This window comes from Antennarius striatus, chromosome 2 (genome assembly GCF_040054535.1).
Source record: "Antennarius striatus isolate MH-2024 chromosome 2, ASM4005453v1, whole genome shotgun sequence".
NCBI lineage: Eukaryota > Metazoa > Chordata > Actinopteri > Lophiiformes > Antennariidae > Antennarius > Antennarius striatus.
In genome coordinates, this window is record NC_090777.1 from 9,312,047 (window position 1) to 9,318,046 (window position 6,000).

Here is a 6,000-nt window from a genome sequence, read left to right on the forward strand (position 1 = left end):
ATTGCACTTAATTGTTTTTGGGGTGATATCTCCATTGCATTTATGCGTCTTCTCAAAACTAAGTGTTAGCTTACAGGCTAGAATGAAGGATTCAGATGAAAAATGTAAAAATAGGTCTACTTAAGCAGTTTGGTGTCTCAAGGCTTCTGAACTGTCATCTCTGTTTGTTCAGAAGGTAACAGAAGCTTCAAAAGTGTGTTTTTGTAGATCTGGAGAAAGCTTATGACAGGGTGCCCAGAGAGGAACTGTGGTATTGTATGAGGAAGTCTGAAGTGGCAGAGAAGTATGTTAGAGCGGTGCAGGACATGTATGAGGACTGTAAGACAGTGGTGAGGTGAGCTGTAGGTGTGACAGAGGAGTTCAAGGTGGAGACGGGACTGCATCAGGGATCAGCTCTGAGCCCCTTCTTGTTCACTATGGTGATGGACAGGCTGACAGACGAGGTTAGACAGGAATCTCCATGAACTATGATGTTTGAAGATGACATTGTGATCTGCAGTGAGAGCAGGGTAGAGGCGGGGGAAAAGCTAGAGAGGTGGAGGTTTGTCCTGGAAAGGAGAAGAATGAAGGTTAGCCGCAGTAAGACAGAGTACATGTGTGTGAATGAGAGGGACCCAAGTGGAAGAGTGAGGTTACAGGGAGAAGAGATCAAGGATTTTAAGTACATAGGGTCAACAGTCCAGAGCTATGGAGAGTGTGGAAAAGAGGTGAAGAAGCGTGTCCAGGCAGGATGGAACGGGTGGAGAAAAGTGTCAGGTGTGATGTGTGATAGAAGAGTTTCAGCTAAAATGAAAGGAAAGCTGTACAAAACTGTGGTGAGACCAGCGATGTTGTTTGGTCTAGAGACAGTGTCACTGAGGAAAGGGCAGGAGACAGAGCTGGAGGTAGCAGAGATGAAGATGCTGAGGTTCTCTTTGGAAGTGACCAGGAAGGATAGGATCAGGAATGAGTACATCAGAGGGACAGCTCATGTTAGAGGTTTTGGAGATAAAGTCAGAGAGGCCAGACTGAGATGGTTTGGACATGTCCAGAGGAGAGATAGTGAATATATTGGTAGAAGGATGCTGAGTTTTGAACTGCCAGGCAGGAGGCCTAGAGGAAGACCAAAGAGGAGGTTTATGGATGTAATGAGGGAAGACATGAAGGTAGTTGGTGTGAGAGAAAAGGATGCAAAGGACACGGTTAGATGGAGGCACTTGATTCGCTGTGGCGACCCCTGAAGGGAAATGCCGAAAGGAAAAGAAGAATTTAGGATGATGACTGAATTTTGAAATTGGGATGAACTGTTCTTTCGTGAACTTGAATTCTAGTAATTTATTGATTGATTCAGCTAAAAGGCAAAGCAAGTTTATTTGTGTATCATATTTCAGCAACAGGGTATTTAAAAGTGTATTTAAAAATGTTATACGGCATAGAAGGCATTAGAACAATATAAAAGCAACACAACATAAAAACAATTAAAATGTGTTTAATTTAGGAGCAAAAGAGATTTTTGTATTTTTGCAAAAACACTTCAATCACATACAAACATTTTGCAATTTTACATTAGATGAAGCACTAAAGTGCTTCAGAAGATTTTTTGCAAAAAAAAAAAACTTCAATCACATTTAGAACATTTAGAACATTTTACAATTTTTCATTAGATGAAACTTCAAAAACACTAAACACCAATAAACAAAGGGAAATACAATATAAAAATTAGTACATTATAAGAGGAAGTTTGCAAAAGTGAGGTGGTCATCAACTAAAGTGCATCGGACATTTTTGTAACACCAGATGTTCCTAAAGTTATTCAGGTCTTTTGTCAATTTATAGAAACCAAATTTTAGTTTTAAGCAACATCTGATGTTACAGCAAAAAACAGTAGCTGCTTCTTGAACGGTATTGTTTTCAATTTTCCTTTTCCTGGTCACATAAATTGCAAGTTTTGCCTCTCCAGAAATAAAATTTAAAAGCTGCCACTTTCTCTGATTCGATCTATTGTAACCAGCACCGCAGATGAATTTCCTGATACTAAAATTTTCACTGAACAAATTAAAAACAAATTAGAAGAGTGAAGAGCACTGCAAGTCTCCCACACTAACTGAAAGAATGAAAGACTGTTTCACGAAGGGACAGAAGGGACAGAAGGGACACTGGCTGGACAGCGCAGGGGTGAAAACAGAGATAAAAGCATTGTAACCGATGGCACCATGTAAAATCCTCCACTGGAGGTCGGCTGTTTTTTTCTTGAGGGGAGGTTTGTACAGAAGTGTCCACTGGGGGTCAGGTCCATTTCCCATCATCCTGTTGGCCCAGGTAGTGGGTGCTCTGTTACACAGGTTTTTTTTATGATGCTAAAACAGGACATTAAAAGCTACAGTACAGTGTAAAATATCAACAGTTAATGTGGTTTAATGGAAAACAGTGGCTAATAGAAAAAGTCTTCAGCTGCGATTTAAAAAGACCTGAGAGTCACAGCAGATACATAGTTTTCTGAGAGTTTGTTTCAGCTGAATAAAACTACATGCTTGCTTCTCCATGTTTAGTTTTTACCCTGGGTACAGCAAGTAGACCTGACCCAGATGACTTAAGAGGTCTGAATGGTTCATAATAAAGGATTCTGATTCTGATAATGTAGCAGCAGATCAGAGATGTATTGTGGCCCTAAACCATTTGTGCTTCTTAAACCACTAGCAGTATCTTGAAATAAATTATTTGACACACAGGAAGCCAGTGTAAAAATCTGAGAACTGGGGTGATACTGCCTACTTTCTTGTTATTACTGAGAACACGAGCAGGAGCATTTCGAATCATCTGCAGCTGTCCGATGGATATTGTAGGAAGACCTGTGAAGACGGCAATTACACAAACTATATACATGTAATGTTTGCTTCAAACATGTAGATTCCTTTCCATCCATTTGAATTGTGACAAATATAAATGTAATTCCAAGGTGTAGCTTTGAAATACTGTGTATAGTTTACATCTGTTTGAGGCAACATTGCTGCTTTGGAGTGAATATGATTTTCTTGTGGCGGACCCTAGTGGAGGAGCCTGAAAGGGCTTTCCTACAAACGCTAAAACTCAAATCAATATTCTCGATGTAACACTATCCTGATGAATTAAATATGAATAATGTAATTTGTGCAAAAGTTTGAGTCCTACCATTCCTACCAAGGGGGCAGCAGTAGCTCAGTCCACTAAGTCTTGGACTGGGGACTGGAAGTCACCGGTTCAAGTTCTCAGTGGGCCAAAACATCTGGAGTGTGAGCTGGGGGTGGCAGGCATCAGTTCGCCTTCTGAGCACTGCTGAGTTTGCCTTAGAGCAAGGCATTTAGGTCACATCGTGATGGAGCTGCCCGTCACTCTGCCTCCCATCGTATATACTTTGCATGTCTACAGATTGCTCGTGTGGTTGTTTCTGGGGCCTACACACACACACACACACACACACACACACACACACACACACACACACACACACACACACACACTAGCAGGAACTTGTGGAAATTCCACGACATAACAATAATATCAGACTTCATACCAAACATATGAAAACAAATGTATTGGTATCATAAACTAAGCGCACCCAGCGAAGTCAAAAATCAACGTGGTGACGTAACGACATTGTGTGGGCAAGTAATGGATTGCGCTGGGCGGGCATTGCGAAGCCCTAGATGAATGTTAGCAGGCTAACTGGAGAAAGAAAGCTAACTAATCGTGAGATTGGGAAAGGAGCTAACGTTAAAGGAAAAGGCACCTGTCAAAAGGCCAACTGGAAAAGACATTTGAGAGGAGTGACAGTTCTGTTAGCTGACTACATGAACAGAACTGTATGTAGTTATTTAAAGACCATTTTTGTCTTGGAGATTGAAGAAGTCTGGTTGGTTCACTAGGCAATGTTCTGAAGAAGAGACTTCTTCCACCTCCCTCTCCTGCCCTATCAGTTGATATTGAATGACTGATGCTGCCAGCTACTCGCGCACACACACACACACACACACACACACACACACACACACACAAACACACACACACACACACACACACACACACACACACATTCACGACCTGATCCATCCTTAGATGCTGTAGGTAGTCCATTATTACTTACTTTAATGCAAACCTGAACAAATCATTTCAGTTATAAATAATCCTTATTTTAGTTACAAGAGCTTTGTCTAGCTTTCTCACAGTGCACACAAATACACAAACACACATACACAGATACAGTTTCAGTTGTAATGGGGGATAGCTCTCACAGTAGTGTGTGTGTGTGTGTGTGTGTGTGTGTGTGTGTGTGTGTGTGTGTGTGTGTGTGTGTGTGTGTGTGTGTGTGTGTGTGTGTGTGTGTGTGTGTGTGTGTGTGTGTGTGTGTGTGTGTGTGTGTGTGTGTGTGTGTGTGTGTAGAGCAAAGTCTGAGCCCCTGTCTGGAGGAGGTGCAAGGTCTACTATGATATCTCATATCCAAACAAAGCTTCAAAGGAAATATTTTTTGACAGGTGGAGCCACCAAAGAACAGAGAGGATACTTTGTTGTGATGTCTGTAGCAACTAGGGACAGGTATTTTGTTGGAAAAACATGAAGACGTGTATTTTGTATACCATTGAACCTTTAAGAGAAAATAAACAAACCACAATCCACTCAACCATCCAAGTTATTTCCCAGTTGCCAAATACCAAACCAACAAAGACCTGGTTCAACAGAGAGGAAATCCAGTGTTTCTCTGGTTTTCGTTGAGATTGGAGGACTGATTACTCATTGGAGGTGATCCAGGATTGTCTGTGAGAACTCCTTTCTTGTCCCTCTGGAGGGGAGAGGTTTACAGTTTTAACTGAAGAGTCACTGACCATGACCATCATGTGCAGGTCATGTTTTTCACGACATGTCTAATATTGGGGAGCTTCTTCAAAAAAAGGGCTTGACCAAGAACTACCTCATAATGGTGTGTTTGCATACCTGGAGAGAATGGGCCTTTTAGGCTACACTGCATACTTCAAAGGTCCTAGATGAGGTTTTGCTTCTCTATTCACTTAATTTCAGCCATCTCTTCCTGTGTTGGAAAAAGAGTATAAAAAGTTCAGTTATTCATCTTCTCTTTTTGGAGCTCTTAGAATGTCTCACTTTTCGACAACATGGTCGCTGTCACAGTCCCTGCCTCTCAGTCCCCTCCCGTCACACTGCTGCAGTATTTTTTCCCTCTCCCTCCCTCTGCTCCACTCTACCTGCCGGCCACGCCTACTGCACCAGCCCACTCTGCTCACCTGCTGCAGATCACTGAAATCAGGCCTGCATATAGTCTCTCCAGCACCTTCACTCCTTGCTAGATTGTTCTTCAGCGTCATGTGAGACTTTCCAGCGTTCATTCCCTGTCTGATCTCCCGGTCTTGACTCTGCCCGTCTCTGACCTGCCATCCTCGTCTGCCTCCCGGTAATCTCACTTGCCTTCTGTCCCTGACCTCCTGCTCTGCCTCAGCGTCTCTGGTATCTGCCTGCTCATCTGGTTTTGACTCCTCCGCCTGACCTCGTCTCCTCTCCTGCCTGCTCCCCAATGGTGCCTCTGTCTTCGCTGACTGCTCACCTGGTTACGACCCCCCCGCCTGTCTCCGACCTCTCTTCAGCTCACTCCTCGTCGGCCTCACAGCACGTGCAACAGGCTCTCCAGAACACAGAGCATCCCGCTCGTCTTCTTCGGCTGAAGTAAGCTACATCTCTTCACCTCGGTTCCGCGGCTGATCCCAGTCGCCTCCCTTTCCCTCCTGAGCCCCAGAGACTGTGCGAGGGCTCTCTGCCTGAAGAACGAACTTTATTGCGTGATAAATCTGCATGCTGCATACCCTGTTTGCTGTGGTGATATAAAGGTCATTACCAACTGTTTGTGTGCGCCTGTGTACTGCATTTGGGTCCAAACACCCCTTTCAGTCGCTCTGTAATTCCATGCTTTATTCAACTGAAAGTAGCAGTAGCTCCTTCAGAGACAAATTGTCCATGAAGAAGGAACTAATGCTCTATTTA

At 43.2% G+C, this 6,000-nt stretch overlaps 1 long non-coding RNA gene across 2 annotated transcripts in view; it reads right to left on the reverse strand.

Moving 5' to 3' along the window:
• The window catches only part of LOC137612717 (uncharacterized), a 44,104-nt gene extending 38,373 nt beyond the window's left edge, over positions 1-5,731 (reverse strand). For both annotated transcript variants that reach the window (XR_011038867.1, XR_011038866.1), the window contains exons 1-2: positions 5,567-5,731; positions 4,945-5,038 (exon numbers count right to left, since the gene is read on the reverse strand). This is a non-coding gene — a long non-coding RNA (uncharacterized lncRNA). The remainder of the gene's footprint in view (positions 1-4,944; positions 5,039-5,566) is intronic.
• Positions 5,732-6,000: the final 269 nt, after the last annotated feature.